General features: G+C 44.7%; 1 long non-coding RNA gene across 1 annotated transcript; it reads right to left on the bottom strand.

The window, feature by feature from the left end:
• Nucleotides 1-2623: 2623 nt before the first annotated feature.
• LOC308478564 lies at nucleotides 2624-7628 on the bottom strand. The gene is made up of 3 exons (XR_013987157.1): nucleotides 7555-7628; nucleotides 3322-3391; nucleotides 2624-2925 (listed from the first exon to the last, which is right to left on the bottom strand). It is a non-coding gene; the product is annotated as an uncharacterized lncRNA (long non-coding RNA).
• Nucleotides 7629-20668: the final 13040 nt, after the last annotated feature.

Here is a 20668-nt window from a genome sequence, read left to right as displayed (position 1 = left end):
GATCTAAAAAACATGACAATGGCTTGACTGGGGCCATTGTCCACAAATCTATGACTGAGCAAGTCTCTCTCCATCCACTGAGCCTCACTCGTTCTTGGAACAAGAGTTGCTTTGAGAGCAAAACTGCACATTGCGTTAGAAGCATTTTAAACTGCATAGAACTGGCTGTGTCTATTTCTTCAGAGAAAAAAACAGCTGGAGGGAGGTGGTCCAGATCTGGACTATGGTGCAAAGAAGAAGGCTAAATCCTTTCTTCCTTTGACTGTTTTCTGGGCAAGTAGTAGCTTTGAGGGGAGGAAGGAATCTCCCATGCTGCAATCTCCATCCAGATAACTCTTATCCTGAACCTCTGCTGCCTTGCAGTATGTCTTCAGCAGAAGAAAAGGATAAGGTGTAAACTCTACATAAATCCAGAGTTGAGTCCCTAAGAAAGTTAGGTGGCACCTTGTGCACCTCCTTCCAGCAACTCCTGCAGTCAACTCCTGCTCTCCTTTCCTTTGGACCATATCAGCAAGGCCAAGAGGGAGATCTTGTCATCTTGGCAGCCCAGGACTGCCATACACACTGTCCAGGCTTGCGCCATGGACAGAGCTGCTAGCACAGCAGTTTGACTTCACCCCTGGAAGCACACTCCATTGTCTCTCTCAGAAAAACAGATGCCAACAAAAAAGGCAACTTCATAAGCTCATTGCAATGTGCGAGAAGCATCATATACCTACAACAAATCAGAATATTTTGGGTTTTTCTGGCCTTTGAAATCCACCCTGTCATCTATATTACTTGCATCCTAAATTTTTATTAGCATGCTCAAGGTGGAGTAACAAAATTAGAATCGCAGAATCATAGAATCATAGAAGGGACCCCGAGGGCCAACTAATTCAGTGCCATGCAATACAGGAATCTCAACTAAAGCATCCATGGCAGATGGTCATCTGACCTCAGCTTAAAATGAAACTGCGCGAAGCACTTGGGCCAAAGCAATACCCTATGGTTATTGCAGATATAAGAATCATAATGATCCAGAGGTGGCTGGTTTTCTCTCCTCCTGCTGCTACTGCTGATAGTTAATGGTAAAAATGGAGCATGTGGTTTAGACAGAAACCTAGGAAGGTACTTTATACCAAGTCAGATGAATGGTCCCCTTAGCTCAGTATTCTCTACCAACAATGTGTCAGGAGTGTGTGCAGGAGCCGGGCCCTGTGATCAGTAGGGCTTCGCAGGACTGGGGCCTTCCTAAGTTTGTTCTGGAAAGGCAAGGCGCAGCCGCACAGGTGAGGCTGCTTGGTAACTCACTGCACCTGGTGGCAAGAGCCGGGAAGGGATATAAGGTCAGCATTTCCCTTTGGCTCTTTGCCGCAGCAACTTGTTTCCTGCCTTGCTGCGTTTGGCTTCTTGCTTCCTGATCCCCGGACCTCAGCTTCTTGACTCCTTGCTTCTTGACCCTCGGACCCTTGACTTCGTGACTCCCTGCTTCCTGACCCTCAGACCCCTGGCTTCTGGACTCTCGTTCCTGCTCCCACCCTGCCATCTTGCCCCCGGTCCTTACGTCCTCAGCCAGGACTTCGATCGCCTGTAGACCGGACCATGACACAATGACTGGCAACAGATCTCCAGGGTTTCATTCCTCCCCAGCCCTACCTGGAGATGCCAGGGTTCAAACCTTCTGTATACAAGGTGTGCAGTCTATGACTGACCCACAGACATTTCCCATAAGACGGATTGATAAGAGTCTGAAGCTCACACTCAAAACCCAAGTCAGCAAGGATGCTCAATGGGTGGCCTGGGACTTGAGTGAGTCACCACCTCTCAGCTTAAAGGCTTCAACGAAGACTGTTGAGAGACTAAAGATGGCACTCTGAACTCTCTGGAGGAAGAATGAGGTGGCATTGTCACGAATTTGTAGCACAATACACACACGACCTTGATCTCTACCATCCTGGGCAAGAATTGACTTGCAAGGCAACACAACTGAAATTCTTATGTCAATGAATGCAACGGCCATGGAAAATGATACCACCCAAAACCCTTTCATGTAGCCCATATTAATCCCAACTGGCACAACTTAACTCTGCTTTTGCAACAGGGCAGACAATATACACCGGAACAGATTTCAAACAGTGCCGACTACAATCCAAATAATCTAATCTCAGATGTTTATCCAAGAAAAAGAAAACATCGCCCTCAGACTGCATTGAGAAGCATTTTCCATTTCTGCTCTTTTTCTTGATTAGTCCAGTACCAATGGCAATCCAAGCACAATTGCTTACATTATTTGAATGAAATTCTTCATACAGTATAGGCTACTGTAGCATCTACTGTACAAACTTACTGTAGCATGACATCCTTTAAGTAATATCTGCTCCTCAGTGTATCAGAAAGTTGTTTTTGAGATGTGGGGTAGCGCATGCTTTGTCTGAATGACCTGATTATCTCCTTGTTGTGAATCATCTCCTTCGTTTAATGAATTTGGTAACTTAGGGAAGGCACATGAAAGTTCCTCTTAGGTGATGACTGGTTTTTATGCCTCTGATCTATTTTGCAGGTCTTGTCCAGGCTCCCACCCAAAACACAGAGATAGAGGCTCTTACTTCTAAGTAAGAAAGAGATATTTATTCAGGCAAGTAATGGCACAGGTTCAGCGGCAGGCAAGAGTCACAATTCAGGAGTTCAGGAAGAGGACAGAAGTTCAGTACTGGAAGTGATAAAAGTGTCCCAACATATTTTGCTGGGGAGAAAACCCCCAATTTTACTTGAAATTCACTTTCGGTGAAACCTTGGTTGTAGATCCATAGGTGGTGGACCTGTGGGAGGGTGGCAATCGTCTGGGGGCAGGTGTTTCAAGAAATCAGTTCTATTACGGGACAGCGGGGGCACACTTTCCTGTAGTTGGCCTTATTTAACCTCCTTATTGGCTCTGATCACGACCTGAAACAGAAGGAACTGATCAGCTGCTTGTTGTCAGTAGCTTAAAATCATTATTGCCTGTAACTGGAAAGACTCTACGGGGGTTTATTGAGAGTTATGCCATCACAAAGTGTGGCAAATCACATTTTTAGAAAAAGTTAATCCCAGAATGTCCTGCTTTTCCTTAGGATGTCCCTATTTTCATTGGAGAAATGTTGGAGGGTATGGAGTTATCCAACCCCTGAGCCATCTGAAGGCAATCCTGTATAGGGAAGTTTTATTAATGTTTTACAGTTCTAGATGTGCTGAACTTGCCTAAGAAATGCTGCACATCCTATCAAAACCCTTACCTCGCTTTCCTCAAAATTTACCTGTGGGTTTGTCAAATTCTCAAATTAACGTGGAATTTTCTTTTACCTGAAATTTCACTGGCATCCTGTACTAGCACTTGCATTTTGTTACGTGCTTCGAGATGCGGTAGACTGTTCTGTGGACCGGTAATCAGAAACGAGGATTTCAAAATAAGAACAATTTTTTAAAAAAATAAAAATATTTCAAGCCTTTCTCTGTAAGGCTACAATGGCCCACCCTCTGAGCACAGAATCCTAGCAGCACCCTGGAAACATTGGCTGAAGTAATCAAACCATGTAAAGTTCTGCTATTTATGAAATATTATTTACTTCTGGTACAGTAAATACCTTCTGTGTTTAATTTGCACTAGGGTTTTTCTTTCATTTTTTTTTAGTTTTCTAACAAAACTAGAATTTCACAACACAGATATTCTGCCAGCTTGTTCTTCAGCAAAGCAACTGTTTCCCCATGAGGCTCGATCAACATGCATTTGAATTATGGAGAAAAAAGATCAACTTGGAAGATGTGTGCAATTATATATATATATATATATATATATATATATATGTATATATATATATATATCACAGAGGGGCACTTTGATCTTAGCTCAGATAACAGCTGCTATACCTGAGAGAATTTTTGAGTCGATATATCCTTCAGCCCAGGAAGGCCTCAGGGGAGGTGTCCGGTTGACCTCAAAGTAGAGCCCAGGTACCTGATACCTTAGGTAGGGTCTTTGAATGGGCAAGCGAACCTGGCATCAGCGTTTTATCATCCTGTCAGTCTTGCGTTTCTGGCTAGACACATCGAAGACAGGAAAGGAAACCCCAACAGGGATTCGAGTTGAACCTTTGGGGCTCTCCCCTCCTGCCCCTCATTGTAAAAATAAAAGGCAGCGAGCCAAAATGCCACGATGAGATTATGGCTGCTCTCTCGTGTTCCCTCTCACTTCACCTGCAACTGCACAAAGTGGCCTGTTTGAGAGACGTGATCCTGAGTCCTTGGTGCAAAAGCTTAAAGTCGCACCGCACAGCAGGAAGCATCACGAAGCAAAAGGGATTGGGTTAGCCATGCCCGAAGCTGTCAGCTACTCAACAGGCACTCCAACCATTCTGGAGGGTCACAGATGTCCACAACAGAAAGTTCTTTCAGCCACAGAAAGTTCTGCGATCTGAGAGACATACTTTTGATCACTGTGCGCCGCAGAAGTTGCTGCAACTGATGTGTGGGAAGTATCAGCTCAGTGTGGCACTTTGCTCTTATTTATGGCTGCAGGTTGTAGCAGCAGCTATATTACTACCAATAGTAGCTGCTACCGGTGTACTAGCTGCTCCTACCCAGGCACCAGTCCATAGCTGTCAATTTTTCCCTTTTCTTGAGAGGAATCCTATTCGGAATAATGGAATTTCCCTTTAAAAAAGGGAAACGTTGACAGCTAGGCACCAGTCAGGTGTACATCTACTTTGGACAGATGCTTCCACTGAGAATGACCACATATTGGAGGAAAACAGGCGTACCTAAAATTGAAACCAGCTGTAAGAAATTGAGCAGTTGGGAACCCTGAAACCAATCTTACAAGTGCATGAAAGCATGAAGCGAACAAACTAATAGGGCAATTCCTGATCTCCCACTTTCCCTGTACAGTGATACCTCAGGTTAAGTACTTAATTCGTTCCAGAGGTCCATTCTTAACCTGAAACTGTTCTTAACCTGAAGCACCACTTTAGCTAATGGGGCCTCCCGCTGCTGCCATGCCGCCGGAGCACAATTTCTGTTCTCATCCTGAAGCAAAGTTCTTAACCTGAAGCACTATTTCTGGGTTAGCAGAGTGTATAACCTGAAGCGTATGTAACCAGAGGTACCACTGTATTCTACTAAGAGCATCAGATTCCTTTAAAGGGCCAGAACTGAAAACACCTATTATCAAAGGGATTTCCGTACCCTTACAATTTTGGTCCCATTTTCTGAATATGTATTCAGAAAGAAGGAGAACACTTACCAAGTTCTATCCACCCCAAAAGGCAAACAGTGAGGGGGGTGGTCTCCTCCTGTCAATTATGTTGCCTGCCTACAAATGGAAGAGGTACCGGGGAGTAATTTTTAAAGCCCTAAATAATTTAAGCGAATAAGTTACCCCTAGGCCAGGTGTTCAATTTATGCAGATGGTAAAAATAAATTATTCAGAAATGGGAGGCAGGTAAAACAGATGGGAAAGGCAGCCAAACCGAGAGACCCTGGGGGCAGCTGGTTTGCAGTTGTCAAAATACAGCTCATACAACAGTCAAATGCTGGTGCTAAAAGGCAACATTATCATACCAAATAGTGAGAGGCCTACCAAATGGTGGGAAAGGTTGCAATGAGTAGTATGGTTTCATGATCCCATAGTTCTCAAATATGTAAATGGAGGGAGGGCAGAGGGTCTGCTGCACCAATCTGGTGCCCTCCAGTTGTTTTGGACGATGACTCCCATTGACCAGCTGTGCTGAGTGGGGCTGATGCGATTTGTGTGGGATGTGATCCATTGGAGCAGCCAAATACAACATTCCTTGTTTCCCTAGAGCGGACACAGGAAGGCGGACTTTACTCCAGTCAGTATAACTTCCTGTTCCACTGGTCTGGAGCGTCTTCCCCCTGCATGTGACCAGGTAGACGGGTGTGATCCTGGCTGTCTCCATAAAATAGCCGAGTCACTCAGCCATCTTTCTCTTGATGCCCTGCTGCTCTCATGCATCCATTTTGTTCTCTTGGTGCTGTTCTCTTAATGTGTTTTGCTGTCTGCTGGGTCTCAGCCAGCAGGACATGGGCTCAAGCCCCATAAGGGATGAACTCACACTATGTTCTGTAACGACAAGCTAAAGTCCGCCTTCAGGGATCGCACTGTGAACTGACTGTGAGTAAACTTATTGTTAGGGATGCGGGTGGCACTGTAGGTTAAACCACAGAGCCTAGGACTTGCCGATCAGAAGGTCGGTGGTTCGAATCCCCGCGACAGGGTGAGGTCCCGTTGCTCGGTCCCTGCTCCTGCCAACATAGCAGTTTGAAAGCACGTCAAAGTGCAAGTAGATAAATGGGTACCGCTCCAGCAGGAAGGTAAACGGCGTTTCCGTGCGCTGCTCTGGTTCGTCAGAAGCGGCTTAGTCATGCTGGCCACATGACCCGGAAGCTGTACGCCGGCTCCCTCGGCCAATAAAGTGAGATGAGCGCCGCAACCCCAGAGTCGGCCACGACTGGACCTAATGGTCAGGGGTCCCTTCACCTTTACCTTTAAACTTATTGTTACTTTTAAGGAAAGACTCTTGTGTCTTTATACTTTTAAGAAGGATCAAAGGGGACACCTTTGATCAAGCCAGACTAGATTGCTTAACTAAAGAGATTCAAACAAATCTGCAGACTAGCTTCCTGCTGTATTGAGGCGAATCTGCTCTGCTACATGACTCACTAGCGTGAGTGAAGGAAGGATAATATTTAATCAACATATCCTCTCCTACTATCCTTAACATTCCCACAATTTGCAGTCCGAATCAGCTAGAGGTGAAAGCTGTTGGTGAAAGCTGGTCTCATGGGAATCGTCTCATGTCAAGAAAACTTTTCATTGCAGCTACATCTAAGGAATACATATGTGCAAATTAATTTAACATTTGACAAAGCTGCTTGGGCACCCTTGAAGACATTTGAGTTTTGCGTTGTTGTTTTTAATCAGCTTTGGTTTTGCAGACAATATCTCCACCTTGATCCTGCGGCGAAGTCTAAATCCCCTGTTTTGACATCAGTTTGGATGCTACACAATTGAGTATGACATCATAAGTTTATTTTCAGTGCGTAGCCAGGAAGCAAGGAAGGGTGAATGAACAAAGGGCTTATAATTGAGAAGGGAAGCGGTAGACGAGCCCTATAAAAGATAGAGTGGATCAATTACTCCTCAAAAACAGGAAACTGATGTCAAAATTCAGTGGAGAAGTCAAATCAAAAACATTTCTTTTTCAATTGTACCTAAAAATAATGCTCAAGGTCTACATGAAACGCTCCTTCATGTTCCAACTAAAGGCCAGTGTTGTCCTCTATATGAAATTTTGTATTTAAAATAATAATTCAGAACATAAATTGATAGCATGAATATAAGCACAACCACAGTCAACTTTGCTCCACTTTCTTTAACTGGCAAAACTAATTGCACCAAATTGCTCTGAGAGTGGCCCCTGCCTGGTCTGGAGCTGGCCTAGCCAAACCATAGAGTGCCTTGCCAGGAAACTGCGGCAACTGACTTTCTCTCAGGTTTGAAACAGAGCAATGACTTACCCAGAATGCTCTAGCTCAGCACAGTGCCACTTTTTTAATTCTGTTAGCGTTAAAGTCAACTAGCCGAGAATGCGATGGGTGGAGGTGTTGCTTAGCAACCAGTCAGAGCGGGATGGTCTTTGCTGAGGCAGCACATCCGCTGATTGGCTGTGTAGTTCTGAGGGAATTTTCCACCTCTGTACGTTTGATTGAATGTTTCCTTGCTACGTACAAGGCTTCAACTAAGAAAGACAAAACCCTCAAGATGCCTGCTGCTTTGTTCAGGTTTTTACCAGATTATTTATTTATTTGTTAAATTTGTATACTGCCCTTCATCCGAAGATCCCAGGGCAGTTCACAAACGGAAGAACACAAAATGAAGGTACAAAATACATAACGAAACAATAACAATAACAAACCCATAACCCCTTCCCATAAACACATTTTGTATGTAGTTTTTCACTGATATGCACATTTCTTCAAGCATCTCCCCCTAATATGATGCATTTTATTATGCTTCCACATATATATATATATATATATCTATATATATATATATATTATTTATTTATTTAAATGTATATACCACTTGATTATAGAAAAACCTCAAAGCGGGTAACAAAAATTCCTCTTCGTATGCATTTACATACACATTGTTTGCTTGGTGGGAAACCGCGTTGCAAAATTTGCAGACGTGTGGGTTTCCGAGGATAGCTGCATTTCGCTTTGCATATTGGTCTGAGAAGTGCAAATTAGTTGGCTTCTCGTTAAAAGTGAATCAGCACTGAATTCTTTCCCCATCCCTAACTTCTGTACTGCGCACACAGCACAGCAGCAGCAACCTGTACTGTACCCCCATTTTAAAAAAAGAAGAAGAAGAAGGAAGATGATTGAGTCTCGTTTTCTTGTCAGGTCAAAGGTCAGGCAGATCCACAATTAAGGTCAACTGAATGTGCGGAGCAGGGTTATGGGAGAAGACCGCTATCTGATTAGCGAGCAAATTGCTGTAAGAGCTGTCAATCACATTTTGAGAAACTGGGCCATATTTTTTTAAAAAAATCATTTCGCTCTAGCTTCACCATGGCCAGCCAAAGGTACAAAATTCTGGGTTCTTATGGGGGGAGCTGATGATGACCACCATTCAGCTACCACTGAAAGGAAGTTTTCATTCCAGCCCTGCAATCTCATCACGTATTAAGATAATTCCTTTCCTTTCCTAGGCTTCAGCACTGCTGAGGTTCATATATACAGTAGCTTGAATTCAGCAGTGCTGGAGCTGCTCTCTGTAGGCGCTTGTTGCTTTTCTAAAATGTCAAAAGTAACCCGGGTCAGCTGTACAGTAAAAAAAATAAGTGAGTTGGGAATCTGGGGGGGGGGGTTGATTTTGTTTGCACTTTAATGGGAAATAACCTAAATTACACATTTCAAACCCATATGTGAACTGAAGCACAGCTATCCTTTGAAAATTGTACGTTTCTGAATTTTGCAGCACAGCTCTCCAACAAACAAATGCTTACAAAAATCCATATATTGGGTGAAAATAGTGAAAAGATCCTCTTAAATCCAGTTCTCCACATTTCTGGAGCAATATTCAATTTTCGTGCATTTCCCCCCCATAATACGTCCATTTTTATATGCAGCTCTGACTAATGTACTTTTTTTTTTTTTTTTTTTTTTTTGCACGCACTTTCCCTGAATAGAATGCATTTTGTGTGTCATTTGCAAGCTTAGATGCCTTTTCAAATAAGGCCTGCAATGTACTGCTTTGGGCCATTTGTTTTACAAGCGTCCAGAAAGAATGCTTAGTGCTTTCGTTATAAGCAAGCCCGTCATCTGTTTAATATAAATGTGTAAATATATAGCTGCATATAGGAATTATTACTGTCTTTTAGAGTATCACAGGGAACCTCAAGAAGAACAGCACCCGTCTGGCCAATGACACCGCTGTTTTTTACATTTGTTGGATCTTTGGGGAGGATTACAAGAAATCAACGTTTTTCTCTAAGTGGAGGAGCTAAGTAAGGATATAGCATGCATTCTTTGGGGAAGAATCTGTGCTTTTAGAAGGTATCCATTGTGTTACCAGATCTGCCAAGCAAAAGCACAATAAAACTAATCCTTTGACTCTGGAAAGTCTGTGCATATTGCCGTCGCAGATGTGCTGAAGCGTTTGGTGGGGCATCAAGGCCCCCGTTCCCCCAGTTCACATACTTTTGCATTTCCAGTCTTGACTTATCTTGGAGCATAGATGGGGAATTGATGATACAGTTCTCCATCAGCTGTGTCTTCTCAGGAAGACCAGAAGCATCTTAAAAAGCTGTGGGGGAAATAGCTGCCGGTGTCATCGTTCTCCGAGTGTAGTAAGGAAGTGTTCCTTTCATAAAGGAAGGGCACTCTGCACATGATCATAATCACTTTGCCCATAAAATCTTTAAAAAACCGGAAAGGAACTTCTCACCTGCTCAGAGGTTCTCAGTCCTATTTGGCAGCATTATTGTAAACAGAAAGTTACAACCATATTATTTGCAAAGAAAAGGAGATGAGTTTCTTTCTCATACTGATGCTTTGGTTTCTACACAATCTCCAGGGCACATACCTATGCATAGAATCAGAAAATCATAGTAGGGAAGAAGGCGTCCCCAAAGGACATCTAGTCCAGCCCCCGCACTGCAGGAATTTCAACTAAAGCATCCATGACATATGGTCATCCAACCTCTGCTTAAAAACCTCCAAGGAAGGACAGTTCACAACCTCCCGAGAAAGTCCATTCCACTCTCAAACAATTCTTACTTTCAGAAAGTTCTTATTGTTGTTTAGTTGGGATCTCACTTCTTGCAACTTGAATCCATTGGTTCAAGTCCTAACCTCCAGAGCAGGAGAAAACAAGCTTGCTCCATCTTCCATGGGACAGCCCTTGAGATATTTGAAGATGGCTGTCATGTCTCCTCTCAGTCTCCTCTTGTCCAGGCTAAACATACCCAGCTTTCTCAACCATTCCTCATAGACCTGGTTTCCAGACCCTTGATCATCTTGGTCGCCCTCCTCTGCACACCTTCCAGCTTGTCAATATCCTCCTTAAAATGTGGTGCCCAGAACTGGACACAGTACTCCAGGTGTGGTCTGACCAAGGCAGAATAGAGTGGTGCTCTTATACTCCGTCCACAGTATCCTGATCAAGGGAAGTAACAGACAGACAAATTATTATTATGATACTTCTGTTGATCCAGCCAAGAATAGCATTAACTTTTTTTGCTGCTGCATCACACTGTTGACTCATGTTAAGCTTGTGGTCCACCAAGACCCCTAGATCCTTCTCACATGTTCTGCTGGCAAGTCAGCTTATATTTGTGAAAATCTGCATATACTAATTTAAATGTATAGACACATCTGTGTATTAGAAAAAAGCCGTCTTATACTGAGTCAGATCATTGGTCCATATAGCTTAGTATTGTGTACACCGACTGGCCGCAATTCTCCACAGTTTCAGGCAAGGAGTCTCTCCCAGCCTTCCCCAGAGATGCCAGGAATCAAACCTGAGACCTTCTGCCTTCAAGGCAGGTGTTCTTTCATTGTGGTATGGCCTACCCCCTAATCAGATGGTGGGTAGTAAACAAATTTTGGAATAATTGAGTTTTTTGGGGGGGTTAAGGGAGGGAAATATTCTGGAAATATAGGACCCACCACAAAAAAAATTGGGCCTCAGACCTTGAGCACCCTTAAACATATTCCTTGTAAAAGTTAATAGATTTGGGCTGCAAGGAAGAAATCTTTTCCCCTAGGAACACCCACACAATTTCTGTATTGCTTCCAGAGCAGCATGATGGTGTGGGTGTGAGGTCTCTAGATCGACAAATATTTAAGCCCAATTAAAACTCAAGAAGGAATTTGCTTTGCTCCCCCCCCCCCCGCATTTTAATTCTCAGAAACAGCACGAGGCATCTAGCTTCCCTTTCCCCCTCCCACCAATTCCCTTCCCTGAGCTGCTGGTGTCCCTTGCTACTTCTGCCGAAACCTAATATTAGTAACAGCATGTACAGAGGGGATCTGGACCATGAATTAATAAAGAGGCGCTTGTCATGGAAGAGACACAAGCATCTCGTCCACGACGTTGGCAGCCGTCCGGCCAGACTGTGGTTTGCTCGTCCTTGCACAGGGACGAAACTCCCATTCCACTAAATACCCGGGAAACAAAAGAGTTTCTGATTCGGCTCTTCCCTCCGACGGTCATCGGCCAAAATTAATGAACAAAGGCACAGTGAAGGGGGGAGTCACAATCTAAAGTTTCAGAGCAATCAAATCTCTCCTAGTGATATGGAAGGAGGTCCTCAGATATGGGTGCTTTAAGAAACACACACACACCCCGCCCAAAAAAAGGTCCAAGGCAAAGACCGAGGTATGGAGGGTACCAGTTTAGGAAGTACCCTGCCACCCATTCAAAATTTTTGTCTTAATCATGCAACACAATGGGACACCCACACTTTAGTTACATCCCTTTTGGATGGGGCTGCCTTTGAAAAGTGCTCAGAAACTTCAGCTGACTCAAAGCGATGCAGCCATCAGATTGCTGACCGGGGCTAATGAAGATCTCGTAAATCAGCAAAGGGAGAATAAGCAAGAAAGAGCAGCTCTCAGTATTAAAAAAATACTGGGAAATGATATATAATGAATGGGGGGAAATGTTAAGAAAAACCCTTTGTTTTTTTTTAAAAACCATAAGCCTTTTTATTAGGTATTACAGGAACAGATAGGAACGCAGGTGGCACTGTGGGTTAAAACCACAGAGCCTAGGGCTTGCCGATCAGAAGGTTGGCGGTTCGAATCCCCACAACGGGGTGAGCTCCCGTTGCTCGGTCTCTGCTCCTGCCAACCAAGCAGTTTGAAAGCATGTGCAAGTAGATAAATAGGTACCGTTCCGGTTGTAAGACATTTCCGTGCGCTGCTCTGGTTCACCAGAAGCGGCTTAGTCAGGCTGGCCACATGACCCGGAAGCTGTACGCTGGCTCCCTTGGCCAGTAAAGCGAGATGAATGCCGCAACCCAGAGCCATCCGCTACTGGACCTAATGGTCAGGGGTCCCATTACCTTTACAGGAAGGGATTTACCTAAAGAATATAAGAATTTGTTTATGTATGTGATGACAGCCGCCCGAATATTGCTAGCCCAACACTGAAAAGAAGAAGTCCCCACGAAGGAAGATTGGCAAATTAAGTTAATGGACTATGCTGAAATGGCTAGATTAGCTGGGAAATTTAGAAATCAAGATGATAAGAAATATAAAAAAGCATGGAAATTGTTTATTGCATATTTACAAAAGCAATGTATACAAGTTAATACATTAGCAGGGTTTGCAAAAACACTTGTAATACTATAGACAATGTAGAAAAATTGGAAGTACAGTGGTACCTCTGGTTGCACATGGGATCTGTTCCAGAGCTCCGGTCGGATCCCAAGGTGTACATATCTAGAGGTGCTGCTTCTGAGCATGCACACGGTGCCTACAGAGCTTCTGTGCATGTGCATGTGGCGAAACCCGGGAAAATACTTTCGGGTTTGCAGCGCACGTATCCTGAAGGATACGTAACCGGAGGTGAACGTAAGTAGAGGTACCACTGTAATTGGAGATAAAGACTTTATTGACATGCGTGAATGAAAATATTATAAAGGAACCAAGGGAGGCAGTGGAGGGAAGTCAGAGGATTCAAATAATCCCATAATGTGGATTTAATATGGATTGTATATATAGTTGTTTTAAATGTTTTATTTTCTGCTTCTCCCTCCCCCAAATGTAATGTTTTTGTGAAAACTAATAAAAAATATACAAAAAGAAAAAAAGAAAAAGAAAGAAAGAGCAGCTCTCAAGTGACCACAAGGAGGAGTTCCGCCCAGATGTTGGGGCATTTTTCATCTCTGTGCAGCTCCCCCATGTGACGATCCAGTGACCTGCAGGTGATAATTTTTCGGGGAAGCCTCTCTAAGCCCTCAACTCATTTAGAATCATAGAATCATAAGGTTGGACAGGACCCCAAGAGTCATCGCAGCCTCTGACTCAGTGTCACTCCCAGGTTCAGAGGTCATGACAGTGCAGATACCCATCCAATGCCAGCTCAGAGATGTCTCGTTCTGGATGTGTTCACAGACAGACATCCATTGAAAGGGGGGGGGAAAGGTAAAGGTAATAGGAGAGCCAGTGTGGTGTAGTGGTTAAGAGTGGTGGACTCGTAATCTGGTGAACCAGGTTCGCGTCTCCACTCCTCCACATGCAGCTGCTGGGTGACCTTGGGCTAGTCACACTTCTCTGAAGTCTTTCAGTCTCACTCACCTCACAGAGTGTTTGTTGTGGGGGAGGAAGGGAAAGAAGAATGTTAGCTGCTTTGAGACTCCTTTGGGTAGTGATAAAGCAGGATATCAAATCCAAACTCCTCCTCCTACTCCTCCTCCCCCTCCTCCTCCTCTTCTTCTTCTAGGACCTCTGGATGGTTAAGTCCAGTCAAAGGTGACTATGGGGTTGCGGCACTCATCTTGATTTCAGGCCGACGTAGCCGCCATTTGTCCACAGACAGTTTTCTGGGTCATGTGGCCAGCATGACTAAACTGCTACTGGCGCAACGGAACACCATGACAGAAACCAGAGCACACAGAAACACCGTTTACCTTCCCGCCACAGCTGTACCTATTTATCTACTTGCACTGGTGTGCTTTTGAAATGCTAGGTTGGCAGGAGCTGGGACAGAGCAACAGGAGCTCACCCCGTGGCAGGGATTTGAACCGCCGACCTTCCAATAGGCAAGCCCAAGAGGCTCAGTTGTTTAGACCACAGCGCCACCTGCGTCCCTCTGAAAGGAGAAAATATGCGACTCACAGCAGCCTTCCCTACAGAAGTTGTTGTTGTAAGTACTCCATCTGCCGGCATAGCCAATGGTCAGGGATGATAGCTGTGAAGATCCAAATATGTGAAGGGCACTGAGTTGGGAAAAGCTGCCTTGTAATTCAGATATATAACCTGTCTCTCCAACCCCTGTCCCAGCAATGGGCTAAAGTATTCTACTGTGAACCTGCCTAATCTGTGCTTTCCAGAACAACGCACAGACTGAAACATAGGCATCTTTCAAAACCCACACTTACCCGGATTTTGTGATGCACTTCCCCAACCAAACAATGTGTAGAAAGATATGTATATTTGGGGAGTAATGCAAAAAGATGCATATCTATAAGTGGTCGAGCAAACAAAAAGTGTGTGGAAACTACATATATAGCATGACATAATGCAGGTGAAAATGCTTGCAAAATGTGTACACGAAGAAAGATAATGTGCTAAAATGTTGGGTTTTTATGGGTACTTTCTTTTTTTAAAAAAAATGTGGCAGATTATGAAGAGTTAAGGGGAACTGAACTGAAGACTTGGAAAATCAGAAATCAGAAGTGACAGATTCATCTATCCATCCTCCAAGCTCCACAAAAAGAAATCTTTATTTTATTTTTTAAAAATACATTTCAGTTTAGGGCCCCTGTGTCTTTTAATCCAGGCCTAAGTAATTCCATAGCAAACACTGAACCCTTTCCCCGCTGGCAAATTTCCACGCCCTATGAATATAATTTACCATCTTACCCAATCGGTAGAGCATGAGACACTTAGAGTCATGGGGAAAATATTCCTGCATTGCAGGGGGTTGGACTAAATGACCCTTGTGGTCCCCTCCAGCCCCACAATTCTACGATCCAACCATCATTCTTATTCCAGTTGCTGCGTGTAAAGGGGGGAAGCCTGCAAACCTCTGCTGAAAACAGGGAATCCTTTCTTTCCTTTTTAATACTACACTTGCTCTGAAATCTTCACCATGTGGTATCGTTACTCTCATCCCTTTCAGATGAACGCAAGGTGCTGATCCAGAAGGGAATTTGGGTGCCAGAACAGTGCTATAATTCACTAATCTTTGACGAAGAGAAGAAAAGGGGAGAGGGATCTCCGTAAAGGTTCGGGGCATTGGAAGATTTCACAGGGAAAAAGAGGTGGGGGGAAATCCAATTACTGAACTTTTTGATGCAGGAAATAACTTTGCCCAATGCACCTGCAGAGTAGCTGAGCAGGGAGAGGAGAGAGAGAGAGAGAGAGAGAGAGAGAGAGAGAGAGAGAGAGAGAGAACGAGACATATCAACAAGGCTTGCTGGAACTATCAATCTGTGGTACCTAAGCGCTCAGCCTGAAAGCAAAGGTGTAACAGAATACGAAAATTGCAGAGCTGCTGGTGAGGAGTCAACTATCCGAGGGCCCCTTCTGAAATCCCATCTTTCAGGTAGAATTTCGTGTGCGTTTTTAAGTTTTGGTCACGTGACGGCAGCTCCCTCGTTTAATTGGTCTCTTAGTTTACAGACTAAGTAATGATGTAACCAGAGTGTGTGGGAACCAGCGCTATGTGACAGATACAATTTTTCCCAGTCATTTATTAGGCTTGGATGCTAATTCTGCCTGCTTTACCTGGTTCTCCTGCTGGCTATCAGGAAATTTGAACTCCTTTAAGGACATAATGAGGCCAGCTATACCCAAGCTGAACTCGGTCACACGAATGAAAGCTGGGGGGGGGGGGAGAGCAGAGGGGGAGCAGCCTGGATGCAGAATGTGTTTCTTTGCACAGATCGAATTATTTGGTAATTAAAATCTGCAAGGGGCAGTGTCCTTTTAATGCAAGTGGATGGGGCCAAAGACCTCGCCTCCTTCTACTTCAGGAGCCTAATGAAGAAAGAGGTGCAACCCACCACACATTTCTTAAAAGTGTTGTACTTGTAGTTCTTAATTTCATTCTCCAACACATAATGCCATTCTCCTTTGCTAGGTAAAGGTAAAGGGACCTCTGACCATTAGGTCCAGTCAGGGACGACTCTGGGGTTGCAGTGCTCATCTTGCTTTACTGGCTGAGGGAGCCGGCGTACAGCTTCCAGGTCATGTGGCCAGCATGACGAAGCCACTTCTGGAGAACCAGAGCAGTGCACGGAAACGCCGTTTACCTCCCCCCCGGAGCGGTACCTATTTATCTACTTGCACTTTGACGTGCTTTCGAACTGCTAGGTTGGCAGGAGCAGGGACCGAGCAACGGGAGCTCACCCTGTCACGGGGATTTGAACCGCTGACCTTCTGGTCGGCAAGTCCTAGGCTCTGTGGTTTAACCCACAGCGCCACCCGCGTCCCTTTCTCCTTTGCTAGCCAGTGTTTATTGTGGAATCAGGATGTCCTTGTGCCTAGAAGTTTATGGCAGTAACCACGTAACATTTCCATGGGTGGTATCCAACTAAAATGTCCCATCAGTACAAGAATTGGTGCAATGCAACTTTCTCCCCCTCTCCTTCCCTCACGACCCCCCCAAATCTGTTCTAGGGGTTCCCCCATCCCCAGAAGCAGATCTTCGGAAGGCAGTGGGAGTGCTTTGGGGGAGAGGGGACTTTGTCTTGCACAAGCATAAATCCTTGCACTGATGGGGTATCTTATTTATTTATTTGTCACCTTTATCCTCCAAAGTGATGTACATGGTCCTTCTCCTCCCCCGTTTAATTCACACAACAACCCTGTGAGCTCGGTTAGGCTAAGAGATGGTGACTGGCCCAAGATCACCCAGGGATTTTCATGGCTGAGTGGAGATTCGAACCCTGCTCTCCAAGGTCCTAGCCCCACACTCTAACCATTACACCACACTGGCTTGCGCATTCGTTGGTACTGCTTGCATCATCACTATGATTCCAGAGCAGCGAACTCCAATACAAATGAGAATCACAGCACAAATCCGATCCATCGCCGCCCACTGTAACCAGTTGAATTTTAACCTTATGTTCTGAAGTAATAACCAGTAAATGCCCTCATGAATAAATAGCACCAAAATCTCATCTGAATCTGTGCCTGTCTTAATTCTAGGAGGAGGCTGTTCCACAATGGAGAAGTCCCAACTTACAGAATTGTAGAGTTGGAAGAGACTGCTAGCATCCTCTAGTCCAGGGGTGACCAACACCCAAGAGACTGCGATCTACTCACAGAGTTAAAAACTGGCAGTGATCTACCTCCTTTTTGGGGTAAACTTGTTGAGCTTTTTTATGAAGGAAAGCCCTGTTTGGGGGGGGGTTCAGGTCACAGTTTTTGTGCTTTTTTAAGGGGATGCAGGGCAAAAAATGTATCTTTTAGGGGAGCCACTGATCTACTAGTGATCTACCGCAGACGTCCAGTGAACTACCGGTGGATCTACCTGCTGGATGTGCCTGCTCTAATCCAACCTCCTGTAATGTCGGAATATTTTTCCCAGTGTGGGGCCTGTGATTACCAAATGAGCTATCTCAGATCTGAGTTCTTGCATAATAGGCCACAGCAAGCTATGGCACTATCAAGAGGGCCTCATCTGTAGATCTCTGCACATTGGCTGGTCTATACAGTAGAAGGGGTTTTTCGAGGTTGTGTCCCTAACAACTCCTTCCAACTGTGGTCAACTGAATGCCTGCGGGAAGTCAGCAACCAGGATCTGGGCACAGTAGCACCCTCACCACCTGCAGTTCCATGCAACTGGTATTCAGGGCTATACTAGTTCCAGCAGCAGAAGTAGAGCATAGCTATTGTGGCTGTTAGCCTCTGATAGTTTTATTCTCCATGGACCGATCCTGCCACATGAGCATATGCTCATGCACAGGCCCAGTCATGTTGGCTGGAGATTTTGAGAGTTGCAGTCCAAAATATCTGGAGGGCACCAGGTTGGGGAAGACTTTACATGCCTTTGGCAAAAGTTATAGGCTAGGTCAGTTGGCTCTGTGATGAAGAACACCCCCTCCTGCCAACATGGCTTGGTCTTCCCTAGAACGATCCTTCAAAACAACCCGCATTCATTTCTCCCCGGTAACAATACCTCTTCTCGCTCTCCGCTTCTCACCCATAATTAAAAATAAAAATAAAAAGCCATATAAAGTTGATTACAAGTTAATAAACAGTTCATCAGCAATCTTTCGATGATCCTTGCAAACATTATGCACAACAACCCATTAAGCTCACAGAGCCAATCAATTGCTGGGCTCATCAAAACCCAATCAATCCATTAGCGTGCAATATTGACTACTGACAATCTCACTCACGCAATTAATGAAAAATTGCCTTATGTTTGCAGCCAACATAGCCTTGCTACACTAAAAATAAAACAGAGGGAGGTGATTTTTTGTGTGTGTGTGTTGCGTTGCGGAGAGATGGGGAGGGGGGATTTTGTAGTATCAACTTTTCGTGGATGGGAGCTCATAGTAACCTGCTCCGGGTAGCCAAAACCACCTGTGGGTAGCCAATTTGAGATCCTATGGGCTGACGTCATGTGTTCCTGGTGTGCAAGAGCGTATGTATGAGTGTTAGGAGTGTGACCTGGTGTCTGGTGCGTTTGAAGTCCATTCGCCCCCCCTTTCTTTTTGCTTTGTCCCGTCCACAACTAGAACGGGGTGTGGTTTTGAGCCGTGTAACGTCAGCTGTCCAAAGTCACTTATAGTGGTAAATACTGTAGTGCAGTTCCTCTTTATGGCAACTCCCAAAGCCATGCCTCCTTTTTCTCCACACAAAGAACAGTTGAACTATGGGATTTAGCTACCACAGAATGTAGTGGTGGTCATCAACCTGGATGGTTTTATAAAGGGATTAGGCAAACTCACGGAGGAAGCTTTCAGTGGCTAATAGTCATGATGGCTATGCACTGCCCCCAACATTGGAGGCAGTTACTGGGAACTGCAAAAGAACATAAGAACAGACTTACGAAAGGCCCATCTAGTCCAGCATCCTGTTCTCCTGGTATGCCCCATGGAGGACCTTAAGGTCCATAAATAGCAACACCCTAGAGGTCCCGGGCCCTAAGGAAGTCAGATTAGCCTCAACCAGAGCCAGGGCCTTCTCAGTGATGGCTCCGGCCTGGTGGAACGCTCTGTCTCATGAGACCAGGGCCCTGCGGAATCTGATTTCTTTCCACAGGGCCTGTAAGACAGAGTTGTTCCGCCTAGCCTTTGGCTTGGAATCAACTTGATCCCCTCCCCCTCTTTCCTTTTTCCTTTCTCCTTCTGTGATGGAACTCCTATTTGGGGACTTCTGTGGCCCATGTAGGACCAGTCTGGATAGCTGGCCTCAAGATTTGACGTTTTCATCCCCAAAAAGTTTTTGATTTGAGTTTCTACTGAAATGAGGCTGCATTTTAATGTTGTATTTTAATCTTGTATTTAAGTTGTATTTTAATCAATTCTTTTATACCTGGTGTTAGCCGCCCTGAGCCTCGGTCTTGGCTGGGAAGGGCGGGGTATAAATAAAATTTATTATTATTATTATTATTATTATTATTATTATTATTATTATTATATTATTATTATTATTATTATTATTCTCATGGTGGCAAACCAGATGCCCTTGAGAAGCCCATAACTGGCATCTGAGCATCACAGCACTCTCCCCTCTGGCTTCCAGCAACTGGTACTCAGAAGCATATCCCCTCCAACCACAGATATAAAACATATCCATCAGGTTTAGTAGCCATGGACAGCCTTAACCTCCACTAAGTTGTCTATAAAGTTATACACTTTCCCATTGGACAGTGTTCTTAAAGCTACTAGCATGAGTTTGACCAAACTGCGGGAGGCAGTGGAAGACAGGAGTGCCTGGTCCATGGGGTCACGAAGAATCGGACACGACTAAACGACTAAACAACAACAATGTCATAATAAGCAACACAGGAGCCAACTCCTAGGGGGAGAGGTCCCTTTAGGTCCCCCAGTAAAATATTTGAGGGTCACCGCCCAAAGCTGATCAGTATTGCCATTCAAATGGTGCATGTGTCCGCTGTGTCATGTGATTGATTATGGAGAACGAGGCTTACCTGCCCCCTGATAATTTATTCGAGTTGGCACCCCTGATAAGCTACATTATTACATTCAGGACTCATCTTCCTCTTCCTCCTTCCATGCTTTAAATCCCCAAGAATGCAGATGAACAAAGAGGCACATCTAGAGACATAGGAGCCAACTCCTAGGGGCCGAGGGGTCTTTGCCCCTCCCCCAATATAATATATGTGGGGGCCACCACCCCCAAGTTGTTGAGCATTGCCATTCATATGGTGTGCGTGCACTGCATCATGCGATCGATTATGCGGGACAGTACT

Source organism: Podarcis pityusensis (genome assembly GCF_964106645.2).
Source record: "Podarcis pityusensis genome assembly, chromosome: 5".
In the NCBI taxonomy this organism is placed as follows: Eukaryota; Metazoa; Chordata; class Lepidosauria; order Squamata; family Lacertidae; genus Podarcis; species Podarcis pityusensis.
The sequence above is the reverse complement of the archived record's forward strand: the minus strand, read 5'-3'. Positions and strand labels throughout refer to the sequence as shown.